Here is a 13,058-nt window from a genome sequence, read left to right as displayed (position 1 = left end):
GTCCACGCTGATGCAGTTAAACTTACCGATCTGCTTCTTAGATATCAAGAAAGTATTTGACCAGGTCAAATAGATCTTTCTTTCTTATATATTGTGAAAATCTGGATTTGACTTAAACTTGCTTAACTATTTTACGTTTTGTAAAGGCATATGTTTTGGTCAATGGTGGGTTATCATAACACCCGTACCTTTAAAGGGCAACAAGGCAAGAAAATTAATACGTGTCTGACTTTTTAACTTCATGGTTTTATCTACTGGTTAAAACTGTTAGGCAAAATGTTTATAATTCTAGCATCACTAATGCTGGAGAGAAGCAAAGTGATCCTTTATGTCGATGGTATTTAATTTTTGTATCCTAGCTATCTTCCTAATTTCATTTCTATGACTAATATAGTCTGTTTATACTGTGTTTAAGTGCAATAAGGCTTCCTATACAAAACCCAAAGCTCTTAAAACTAACCAAAACTCTTATTTCATTCTAGATATATTACATATGAATAAGGTATGATTCAACAGGAATGAGTGTGTTGGAATTTCATCTTAAATCATTAAATAATTCAATTATCTATTTACCTCTGACCTTGCCACCTCCTTTAAATACAATTCAAGCACTCCACCCCAGTGAAAGAAGTCTACAGAATAGAATTCCAATCCTTTACTGCTGAAATTGGATTGTTTGTGCAAATTTACAATTCAGCTTTCCTCATTTTGTCTTTTTGTGTGTGATACTTTAGTGACTCCAACTTTATTTTGATCCAGGTTCATTGGAATAGTCCTGCATTTTCAAATCTGTAAAACAGGCCTAGAGATACTGAATCCTTTTGAATTTTTTCTTCTATACTTTCTGTATCTTTCCCATGATGGTTTGGTTTTGTTTTTGTTTTTTCATAGCCTTATGCATGGCAGTAACACCTCTTACTCCTGTGTATCAACCCTTGGAGTCTTGGTAATCCCCATAGGAGTATAAGGAGGAAAGATCAGTTAATGAGCGAGGGAGGGAGTCCAAAGGTATGTCCACCACTATCAGGGGAGCACTCTCCCAAGCACACCCAACGCACCCTTGGTTTCCTCGCACCAAACCTAGAAATGTGGTGATGAAGTGTCAGGGGCGAGGGCATCAGGATTGCTACTAGCTGGCTCAAGGTAGATGAGTTGGCCTAGTTGCCAGTGACCTAACTACCCCAACCTGGCTTAGTTTTCTCCTGGATGTGGAGGCCTGCTTTAAACAGTAGCCCTTTCAGTGCCCACCAAGTTATGTAATAAGATAGCTACTTCCCAGTCTAGACCTGGGCTTCTGATGCCCACTTGCTGTTTCTGGTTTCCTTGGTCCTGCTGGTTTGTTTTTGGTTTCCTGTGCCCTGCATCTTGACTTCCTCCAAATTCCAGCCTGGACTTCTTGTACTTCCAGATAATATCCCCTCCTCAGGAACACGTGGGCCCCCTGACCCACCTGTTCCAGTCCTTTGACTACTGCCTCTGGTCTGGACTCCTGCTCCATTGAACTTGCCTATTCCTGATCCTCTGGGCAGTGATCCTGTAGGTCTACATCCCAGTTACGGCCCTGACATGAAGCTCCTTGGGAGGAAACCCTCTGCAGCTGTTTTCAACCCCTGTGTCTTTCATGTGGTTGAGAGTAAGCACCCTTTGAGCATCTTCATTTAAATTTCCAGGGTTAGTATGTGCAAGTGAGATGGGTGGTGTGAGCATGTGCCCCCAGCAGCAATGGGGATGGAGTGTAGCCGCACCCCACATCGCAACCTACCAAAGGTTCCCTGGCCCAAAGACCATCTATTAACTCCTGCAGAGCCCAGCAAGCTCCTGAAATTTCACAAATCCCTGTGCCCAATGGGAAATTGTCAAAAGCACAATTGGGTGTTAGGTCTTTTCAATGGGAATTGGACAGACAGCTGCCCTTTGTACCTTTGAAAATCTCACCCTCTGGCTTTCTTCCCACACAAATTCTCTCTCAGACAAATAGCTGCTGAATGATACAGTTCACTGCTTTTTAACTACCATTTTAAATCTTGTGGTGTTAATTTTTTTCTCCCTAACCTCCTTCCTCCTCTCACCTATGTTATTTAGTATTTTTTTGCAATCTTCCTAGACATAAGAATGAATCCAAAGATAAGATGCACTTTGGTCTTGATTTCTCTGGAAACACCAACATAAACATCAGTATTTATGGTGTATTTTGTTGTAACCATTTGTCCCAGACTGCCCTAATTTAGGAACAAATGAACTGCCACATTTAATAGAGCAGCATGCATGACCCACCACTTAGCACGAGTCAGTTAGGTATGGAATTAAACATGAGCTACTTTTCCAATCTGGTGCATGTCAGATAACATATAAAGAACAAAAGGAAGACTTGTTCTAATTTTTCTTGACCCTGCTCTTGTTTTAATATCAGTAGTCTACTGCCTGCAGTAGTTGAAAACAACAGTACTATATAAATATTTAAATTCACTTGTCTGCCTAAAATATGTTATAAAAATTATGTGAAAAAAGGAAGACCAGCTTATCATACATTTCATAGAATTTCCTGACAAGAAGTTTAGTTAAACAGAAAAGGGTCACCTTCTGGTTCCTGGAATGTTGTTCAGAAATCCTTTAGCATCAGTGAGACTGACAGAGGTCTTCTTTATAAAGCCATAAAAAGTTGGATCAGAAGGGACTTCAGGAGGCTACCTAATCTAACCCTGTACTCAGGTAAGGATCACCCCTATCTAAATCATCCTAGGAAAGTGTTTCATCTGTGCTATGTAACATGGCTCTATCCATAATGCAGCAATTGGCTTATTGGCATCTTCTTAAAGGTATAATCCACATATCTCCCTTTTTAACAAAAAATTACAATTAATGATCAATACTAACATAATACAGAATTTCAAATATTTGTAACCAGTATCTTATTGCAACCGTACAAAGAGATCTTTGGGTGTGTCTACATGAGACCTTTATTGCACAGTAGCCTAATTAACTGGGCAGTAAACATCTTGCATCTACATGTGTGCAGCTATTAGGGCACAGTAGATTAATAAACTCCACAGCAGGACAGTACTTGAATTTACTCCACTATTCTACTACTCCACTATTTACAAGTACTATCATGTTGTAGAGTTTATAGCTGTGCAGCATTGAATGTGTAGATGCTGACTCAGGAGCAAATTGCTCCTGCTCACCCCATGCAGTCCACAACTCCTGCCTGCTGCTGAACCACATGGCTCAGCAGCTACTGGAGCCTTGTGCTGGAGCCAGCTTCCACCATCCAATGGAGCTACCTAAAGCTCAGCTCCTGCCAGCCAGGAGCTGGTCCTGGATCTGGGGCCAGCTTGCCCTCAGGAGTCTGGGGCTTAACCCTGAGCTCTCTATCACCTGGACATGCCCCCAGAGCCCAGGACAGCTCCACCCCTGCCTTCTCCCCAAGCTCTGTGCCATTCGGAGCTGCCCTCTAGAACTGTGGCCAACTCACCCCCTGCCCCCTGAAACCCAGGCCTGACCCCAAGTACCCCCTCCCATCCCAGGGCTGTCCCCAGTGCCCCCTCACAGTCCAGGATTTTCCCAGGTGTCCCCTGCCAGCCTGGGCCTCATACTTGGGCAGCTGTGGCCAGAGCCTGGAGATGTTGTTGGCTGTTGCAGGGGGCCAAAACAGGGCAGGAGCAGCCCTGGCCTAAACATCAACTCCCTGGCTCAATTTGCTCCTGACATGAGTGCATGTGTAGACACTAGCCCTGGCAGTAATTTACTGTGGAGCAATTTGCTCCGCAGTTTATTAATGCGCATTAATTGCACATGTAGATGTGCCCTTTGAGTACTAAGGAAAGGGTAGCAATGGGACAATGGAAGAAGGTTGTTGCAAGAAAACTGCCACTGTTGGGATGTTCCTTTGTTGTGCCTTACTCTGAACTAATGGTGTTCTCTTTTATAAGCACAGAAGTACAATGAAGAAAGCCCGGTCCAAGTCATTTTGAGATAAATGGGGTCTTTCCATTGATTTCAATGGGAGTGGGGTCAGGCCCTAGAAGCAGTCTTCAATACCATCAACCAGAATCTTTGAGACTATGATATTGTGCTTTTATAGCACTGTAATTCCAGGACTTCACTTGAACCTCTTATGCAAGTGTGTGAGAGGAGAGTTTTGTCTTACATATTTTTTCGAACCATGCAAAAGAACAGATGAAACTGGGAACTTAGCGGCACAAAGGCCTCACATTAATATACTAAAAGGATGTAACTGTGATCTACCTCCTGGAAAAAAAAGACAAAATGGATGATCAACAGGAGCCAAATAGGTAATTTCTTTTAAAACAAATTGGCTTTATTAACCTAAAAAACTTGCCATCATCCAACTAATCTGTCATAGCTGAATACTGTGGAATTAAACACTAATGTTTGATGCCTGATATTATACTAATTTTGGCTATGATTACATAGCTCTGAATGAAGGACTAAATTATAATGTTACAGTCTCTCCTGTAATATTGTCTTTCATGGTACTGCTGCCCCAGGAACAGACCAGGATTTGAACTGAATTGTTTTCCATCCCCCTTCATAGCACTCAGACTGCATTTTCTCCATGCCTTCCTCAGGCAGGAGCACAAGACTTGAGCATGAGCTATAGACATACTGGTCTCCTGCTGGTCTGCTCCCATATGTACACTGGAAGAGAATAAGCATTCCAATATGGCAGGGTGAGATGCAAGCAGGAATTAAGCTTCTCGTCTATTTGAATTTTGGCCAGTAAAGTGGCTGGTGCTAATGCATAGTGGGATGACTACTGAAGGACTTCCAAAACTCACACAAGCTCAGAACTGTCCACACAACTTCTACCGGATGACCTAAGGCAATGATGATGTAATGCCACTGACAACAACCACAGGTTTTGTCTCCTTGGAGGAACTCTGAGTATAGACATACACATAAACTTCTAACATAACTTGATTTCTGCTGGCAAAACCTTGTAGTATAGGCCAAGTCCTAGAAAGGCCAAATTTCTTCCCTGTTCCCCACTGTCTCTATTGTGAATATATTTTTCATTCTGGAACAATTTATTCCTCTCTAAATGCCTAGCCATCTCTAGTGAATAGACTATCAGAAGCAGAAAAATCTTTCCAGTCTTCCTTTTAGAAAGAAGGAACAATTTTAAAATTATTTTCAGTGCAACTGAGAGTGTTATTAACCATCAAGAAAGCTTGACTACTGAGAATGCTCAATGACTGACATTTTAAAGGTTAACATGCAGGTCTTTCATTCAGAAGATGCTGCTGCCATGCAGCAAATGCTTATATAGCTAATGCTACTGACAGTGATGAGAGAAGTATAATGTCAGTTCAAGATGAGAGGCTACAGAGTCAAAAAGAACCCACTGAACATGAATCCCTTGGCAACCACTTAACAACCTTGACTTTTCTGAATGAAGGATGACTAAATAAAAGGCCAAGAGCTGCATACATTGCCAAATGGCCTTTTTTGCCCTTAAAGACCAGCGTATTTTGATTCCCCCTCTACTATTTAGATACATTTTATTTCTGTGGAAAACTAATTCATTCTATGGAATGGTTGTCCTGACTTTACAAGAGGCAGGAACAAATTAGTGGTGCACTGTAAATAGTATTTGGAGACGAGAGAGAAAGATCCTGTAGTGTTGTTACTTATGCCAATAATAGCTAACAATAAGAAGTAGTGATCCTTCAGTGTATAATTATTCTACTCTGCTGTTACATGGAAGCTGAGAAAGCTCAGACTCCCAAACTTCTGGAGCATTACAATAACTTTCTGACTAGGGTTTTCTATCCTATACATATTTCATCGTCTTCAATCAGTGATGGGTAATATCAGACTTTTCTTATTTCTGAGCTTCTTATAACTATGTGGGTTTTTTCCTATTAACTAGCACCTTCATACTTTTGCCTCTTACATATTTTTGGTATTACTATTATTATTGTTGTTGTACAGTAAGCATTAGGACTGTTGTGCTAGGTCCTGTATGAGCTTATACATAAGCTTTGAATCCAGGATCCGATGTCTTTCAAAAAATCATGGTTTAGACCAGCGGTGGCCAACCTGCAGCACATGGAACAGCAGATTAGGGAGGGATCTGGGAACACAGGGATAGATAGGGCAGGAGGCAGGAAGCAGAACAACAACTTGGGCAAGGGAAGGAGATTGGATGGTGTTCAAGGGGGCTGTGGGCCTTACTTTGTGGCACATTTGTCAAAAGGTTGGCCCCCACTGGTCTAGCCCCACAGGATAAGGGATGAGACAGAATAGATGGGCTGTAAAAGTACCCTAACCACCAGTTTAGAGGCTCCTTCCTCAAGTTTAAGCTGGCTCACTAGACAGAAAAGAATTTAAGCATCATCAGATCAGGAGAGACTGGGAGAGGGTGTTGAACACTATATTCTAGTTAGATGGATACTTCCCTGGGAGCGAAGCAGCCCTGGGTTCTGTGCCTAGAGATGTTTATAAAGTACATAGTCATTCTATAAAATGCATAAACAGAATTAAGAGCAAGGAACAGGGGATGAAACCCAGGCCTCCCTCCCAGCTGCCTCACTAAGCCACTCATACTTACCCTTGCTTGATCTTTTGGCTCTATGACACTCTGTGCAGAGGGTCAGTCTCATCAGGAGGAAAGGAGGATGCTCTCCCCCCATACCCTATTGGTTTAGGTATTTTCCTGGGAACTGAGAGTTGTGGGTTCCAAACCCCTGAAGCCAAATGGGGCCTATAGCCCAGGTATCCTGCTTTCTGTCCATGCACCCTAACCAATACGCAAATTATGGCTTGGCTCTCCTGTTTGCCCCTTCAGTCAGTGCTGCTGCCAGCAGGTCACGCTTGTTCAGTTAGGTGTCTGAGTGAGCTGGATCTCAACAGGATGTAAGTACATAAGACAACTCATAACTCTGCCTAGTGAGAAAATGGGAGAGATATGTCTCCCTGGGTGAAACAGGATGGAGGTGCATAAGGCTTCCCATTGAAAGAATAGGATTGCAACTCCTGTACAGAATAGGATCCTCCTGAGACCAGATGTGTACATTTTTGGGTGACCAGCTCCTCAGACTTAGAAGCCTAAGGGATGGAATACAATCTAGGCCAAAAACAGAGGATAACTTCCTTCCTGACATGTATTAATGGACAGTTACGAGAGATGCAAACAGAAGGATAATGAGGACCTGTTAGATCAGAGTTTAATAAATGGAAAAATTTGCAGGCCTCTTTATGAATCTTCAAGATAAGAAATACAAATGAAAATAACGTTATATATCATAGACAAAACCGATTAAATACTTAGCAGTGTGAAAAATCAGGATGCTCCCATCATACAGATGTAGACACTGATGGGGCTTTCCAGGCATTTTGAATGGGCATTGGATCAGGCCCTTAGTTTGAAAACCAACTGGTGCACAGAAATGCAGGGTCTGAATGTCATCTTATGTAACATTTGAGAGGCTGGCCTGCAGCCAGATGTAATCACTGAAAAAACAGAGGTCTGAGGACAGCTGTGAATGTAATAAATACTAGAGAACTATAGTGTGACGGTGTTTACATAAATCCCTTCCAGAATTCTCCGTTAATGAAGAGCTGCTTCATAAAGTGATCTAGTTAGTCATTCACACATTATTTTTGGTGTTTCCCAGAATTCTTTTAATCCTTCTGGAACAACTTGCTAATGCCAGTGCTTTCTCTCTATCTTACCCTGAGTCCTACCTCAGTGTTAGGACTTGAACTCTCATCCTTAATGTGTGTAAAGAAAGTGATGATGAATACTCAGTAATGGGAACTCTCTAGGTGCATCTGGAAGACAAGGGATATTTTAAATTAATGACAAGTAGACCTCTCAGGACAATTGAGAAGATATCACATTGCATGGCTTATAGTAAGTGACGTAGTTCCCAAAATGTTGCTGCAACTCTTTGATCATTGAGCAAATTTATCTCTCAACTGCATCCTTATCGATCCATCATATTACACATGACAGGCCTCCTACCTCTTTACTAGAGGGGCAAGACTGTGTTGGTTTCCCCCCAGAACTTTTTATTCTCTTTCATTCCCTCCCCCCCCCCCAACCCTGCCACTTGCTGGGTTCTCTCTTCCTTTTGGGGTGTCCCCCTGACTCCCTTGGGTATGGTTCCCCTCCCCCTTTTCCAAAACCAGTCCTTGTCCTCTCACTGTCACACCTTCTCCTTATACTACCTCTCTCCCCACATTATTTTGTTCATTGTTGCTTATGTTTTCTGGGAGCTACCACACCTCACTAGCAGGTGGAGGATTTTTTAACAAGATGCATCTCCTGGCTGCCAGCCAGCCATCTCCTGATGATCCATGGGTGGAAGCAGAAGGTTCAGATGACCTGCATCACCCTTTATAAGCTCAAGCCAGAGAGCCAGTCTGGCTATAGGAGTCCCAGGGGAAGGAGTTTCCTCAGGAACTGAACTCAGAGCCAGGGAGAAGTGGCTCTGGACGGGAGTCAGGTGGAGAAGACCTGGGATGTTGCATTGGAAACAAGTTAAGTTTCAGAATGTCTTTTGGTTTTGGCTTGGAGAGTGCTGCCTCAGGGTGAGATAAACCCAAGGCAGCCATTTTGGTTGTGAATTGAAGATTGTGAATGACTCTCAACCCTGCAGTTTGGACAGTGGCTACAGGGGGGGGTGGAGGCCACAGAAACAGGGTGCTTGTGAAGTACCCCAAATCTCAATGTTATCGAGAAGGCAGAGAACAGAGACTGTGAGGCTAACTCTGAGACAGGCAGGGAGAAGCTGGCTGGGACTGAAAGGCAGTGGCAGGACATGGGGCAGTAGACCCTCAAGCCTGCAACATGCCCGCTGTGCCAAAATGTTGTGTCCCTGACTAGTGGGCTCTGAACTAGTAGGCACAGCTAGAGTAAAATTGGGCCAAGGCCAGGGGGGACCTGAATCAGACATGGACCTGATGCCCAAGGGCCTCCTCACCTGTTAGAGGCCTTTCCTCATCTATTTGTTCCATCAAGTTGTGGCAGACAAGAATACAGATGGGTGAGAGCCAGTGGAAACGAAAAGACTAGAGGGAAGAAGTCCTGGAAAGTGAATACATTGCCCAAACAAGGATAATATAGGATTAGATCAAATTGTTCCTAGGGGTAGGTTATTTGCCTGCTGTTTGGATTTCATTTTCCTCTGTAGTAAGGGTGACCAAACTGTGGCACATATACCACAAGTGGAATGGGAAGCCTTTGCATGTGTCACATGGCAGATCAGGAAGGGGACAGGAAGAGCAGTGGCCAAAAGGACAGGCAAAGCAGATCAGCAGATCAGGGAGGGGGAATAGATCAGAGTGGTACTTGAGGAAGGTGCAGGGCTAATTTCTGGCATGCCTGCCAAAAAGCTTTGCCTCCGCTGCTCTATAGCATCTGCACTTCCCACTGTTGGAGACATGATGCCAAACTAGTTAGATTTTTGACCTGTTCTGATATCATGCTTATTATATTCTCCAGTTCCTTTTAAGGTCAGTAGTCTGTATGACATGATTGAATTAGGCTCTTTCCCCTTATAAATCAATGGGATAACCTCTATGATGGAGATAATGAAAATGTTAGGTAACAAGGCTATCTTCTTGTTCCCTTTAAGCTTAAATGTCAATTATTTCATCCTCTGATCAGGAATTGCTTTTTGGAGAGAGAGATTAATTAAAAAGATTGTGCATTTTCAATTCCTTTTCTGTGGTGTCCATCTGCTGAACCCAGAGAGGGGCTATCTGCTTGTCACTGAGCACAATGTCCTACATGCCACTGTGGTGCTTTGTTTCAGTAGAAACGGAAACAGACCTCTATAAGCTCTTGCATTCTTCCATACTACTTAGTCTTTCATGGCAGTCTAAAAAGTGTGCAGCATATAACAGTAGCCATAAGAATGAGACAATAAGAAAAATAATGGGAAAGGGCTTATTTCATGAAGAAAGATGCAAATACACATTAGAAGTCACGAGTTATAGATACAGAGATCCCTTTATCTTCAACTAAAACGTGCCCTCCCTGGAGTGAAAAGCTGATATTTGTTAAGCAGCATACAACAGATTTCTTCCAAGGAGATCAGACTAGAACATGAACAATAATGCTTATCCTATCAACAGTACCATGGCAAGGAAGTTTGGTGCCTGAGGCAAATCCCACAGTGGAAGCCTGCCCTTGCCTCACACACAGATCTGGGGACACACGCCCCGCTCCCCCATGATTGCCCAGGAATTCACACAGCGGTGGGAGCCACCTTCCCTGCACCCCCCACCCCCAAACGAGCCACTCGTGGCTTTGTCCCATGCCTTGCCCTGGTTGGGCAGTACCTGTTGGTGCCCCTTTGCTTCAGCGCTCGGGACAATCGCCCCGCTTTCCCCCCGTCCCCATTTGCTATGGCATTGCCTATCAATAAAGTTGGTCCCCTATGATAAGTGTGGTAAGATGGGTGGAATACAGGACCAGGACTCATGAGGGAGGGATTGTCTTCCCAGTGGATGTATCTACCCAAAACGCTTACTGCGGAGCTGCCTAATTAACTCTTCAGTAAAATGTCACCATCTACATGTGCGGTGCTATTAAGATAAAGTAAACTAATACACTTCATCATAGGTTAGTACTGCCAGACACAAGTAGTATCCTATGGTGGAGTTATTTACTTCACAGTAACACATGTGTAAACAGTGACCTGTCTGGCTGGGACACAAGGGTGCTTTGGTCCAGGTGCTGCTTGCCCACTAGCACTGCAGTGAAGCACCTTCATGCCCCAAGCAGCGCCACTGCAGCACATTGAACTGGCTTGGAGCAGGCCCAGGCTGGCAGGCTGACCCCTCGGGTCCCTTGTCAACTGGGGCTGCTCCAACCCAACTCAACATGCTGCGGTCCCAGCCGTATGTTCAAATATGGTGCCCAGGAGCAATAAACTGTGGTATGAACCGTGCCAGAGTTTATTGCTTCATGTTAATTGCACATGTAGACTCTCTCAATTTGTCCAATGACCTGCTATGCTCTCTGTACTTTTGTTTCTTCCTCTGCTTTCCTTTGTTTTTCTCCAGTCAAATTGCAAGATTTTCAGGGCTGATACTGTTTCTCACTGTGTGTCTCTATAACACCTAGAAATACAGGGCCTTACTTTTGACTGGGGCCATTTAGTGATATCTAAGAAGGAGCTTAGGTAGCACATTGCACTTACCTAAATTAGACTTTAGTCATGACAGATTAACTCCCTCTACTCTTTTGAAAATTACCACGAGATTTTTAAAGAACATGCACAGTAAAGATCTCCGTATTATTTCAAGGGAAAAGATAATGGCAGCAGAGTGCCACATGGTAACATACTGGATATTGTCTCATGAAAAGAAGTCCAGTGTACCAATACCACTTCATGTTAGGCTTAACTTTTCCTGCAAATGACCCAAGTCCAAGCCCATTTAACAAGACTTCAAGCTGAGGTGGCACAGATACATGCCAGATACAGATACTCTTATATCTTAAGGAGAAAAACTCTTCAAAGCAAAGCTTCTGTCCCAGGAGGTGTCATCTACAGCACTTTTCCTTTGGCAGTATAAGTAAAAGCTTAACATAAATAAAAACCACCCTTGTTTGAAGATTTTGCTTTAGCCAATTTACTTTATTTTCAGTCTATTGTTTAATGCTTAATGATAGCATGATTTCCAGTTGTGCAGCCATTATTTTGGGCCTGAGTAAATTTTCAGATAGTTACACATTTCACTCTCACTTTCAAAAGAGCCAAAGTTCTGGGAGGTCTGCAGATAGCCTTTACCTTAATTTAATGTAGGAGTCAATGTGGCTTACTGAAGGACAAAGAATCTTATTGTAGAACAAAATTAAATATATAAACCTAAATATAATATCTATAAATTTGCTGATTTCAAATTCGGTTACCATTATTTTATTTGGAGTTATGGTTGCACAAGAACAAGGCCCTAGATGTTTCAAAATGGCCACTTAGACGTTGTGGTGTGTAGAATTAGTGGGGATGGAAGGGTTGTTCTGGGTTTTTGGTTTTTAATTCCATGCCAAAACTTTTAGTTTTGCTAAGCAAGATGACCTTATGTGTAAATCAAGATTCTTATTTCCTTAGAAGAGTCTAAGAAATAGTTTGTGTGATTGGAATCCAAGATGTCTCAGTTTATTATATGTGCAAATAGTTGGTACTGGTAGAAGGATTGGGATGTCATTGTTAATATATTTTTAAAACTGCCTAAAATATCTAATACAGTTTTCCTAAAAATAGCAATATTATTTAAAATCTGTTATCTCATGTTGTAATAGAACAAAACAATGGCAGTTGTTTGAAAGATATCCACATTCTGGAATGTTTGAAATAGCCCAGTACCTAACTAGTAGAGAAAGGGCTTTACAGGAATTCAGTATCTTCAAGGCTTTGCTTGCTAAGACTAAAAAATCCCCATAACTTTCCCATCCTCTTGTTCAGGTTGACATAAAAAACCCAGAGTCCTGAATTTCCGTATTACAGAACTACATATCTTTATGCATGAGATGGTTATATCTGCCAGTACTGTTTTCATTTTTTCCTGTCAGCGTTTTATCTTGAAAAAGATCATATAAAGGAGGGAGAATGGCATAACAAGAGGCAGTTGACTGAGAATAAGAGGTCACTTTCTCTTTAATGTAGATGCTTCTTTGCTTTACCTCCACGACATATACAGCAATGGGAAAGTGCATGCTAATGGTTGGAACTTCTGTCAAATGAAAGCTTTCTTCCATTATATGTCCTTCATAGGCTGATGCACTTGGCTGCTCTTGGGTTTCTATGTTCTTTGTCATGATTTCTATTGTAACTGGCTCTCGGCAGACAATTTCTACCTAATTTAGTCAAAGAATGTATCCCCTTTTTCTATTTTTTTCAAATAACCTGCAAAAGCTTGTAATATTCATGAATCTATCCATCTTCATAACTGTTTGACTAATTATTTGTGTGAAAAAAAATTTCTTTTGATTGTTTCAATCTGTCTGGTACAGGCATGTTTTATATGTGATAGGTCAAGTTATAAGGCTTTGGCCTTGTCCTCTAATTGGTTTATCTAAA

This window comes from Alligator mississippiensis, chromosome 1 (assembly GCF_030867095.1).
Source record: "Alligator mississippiensis isolate rAllMis1 chromosome 1, rAllMis1, whole genome shotgun sequence".
Lineage (NCBI taxonomy): Eukaryota > Metazoa > Chordata > Crocodylia > Alligatoridae > Alligator > Alligator mississippiensis.
This window is presented reverse-complemented; position numbering follows the sequence as displayed.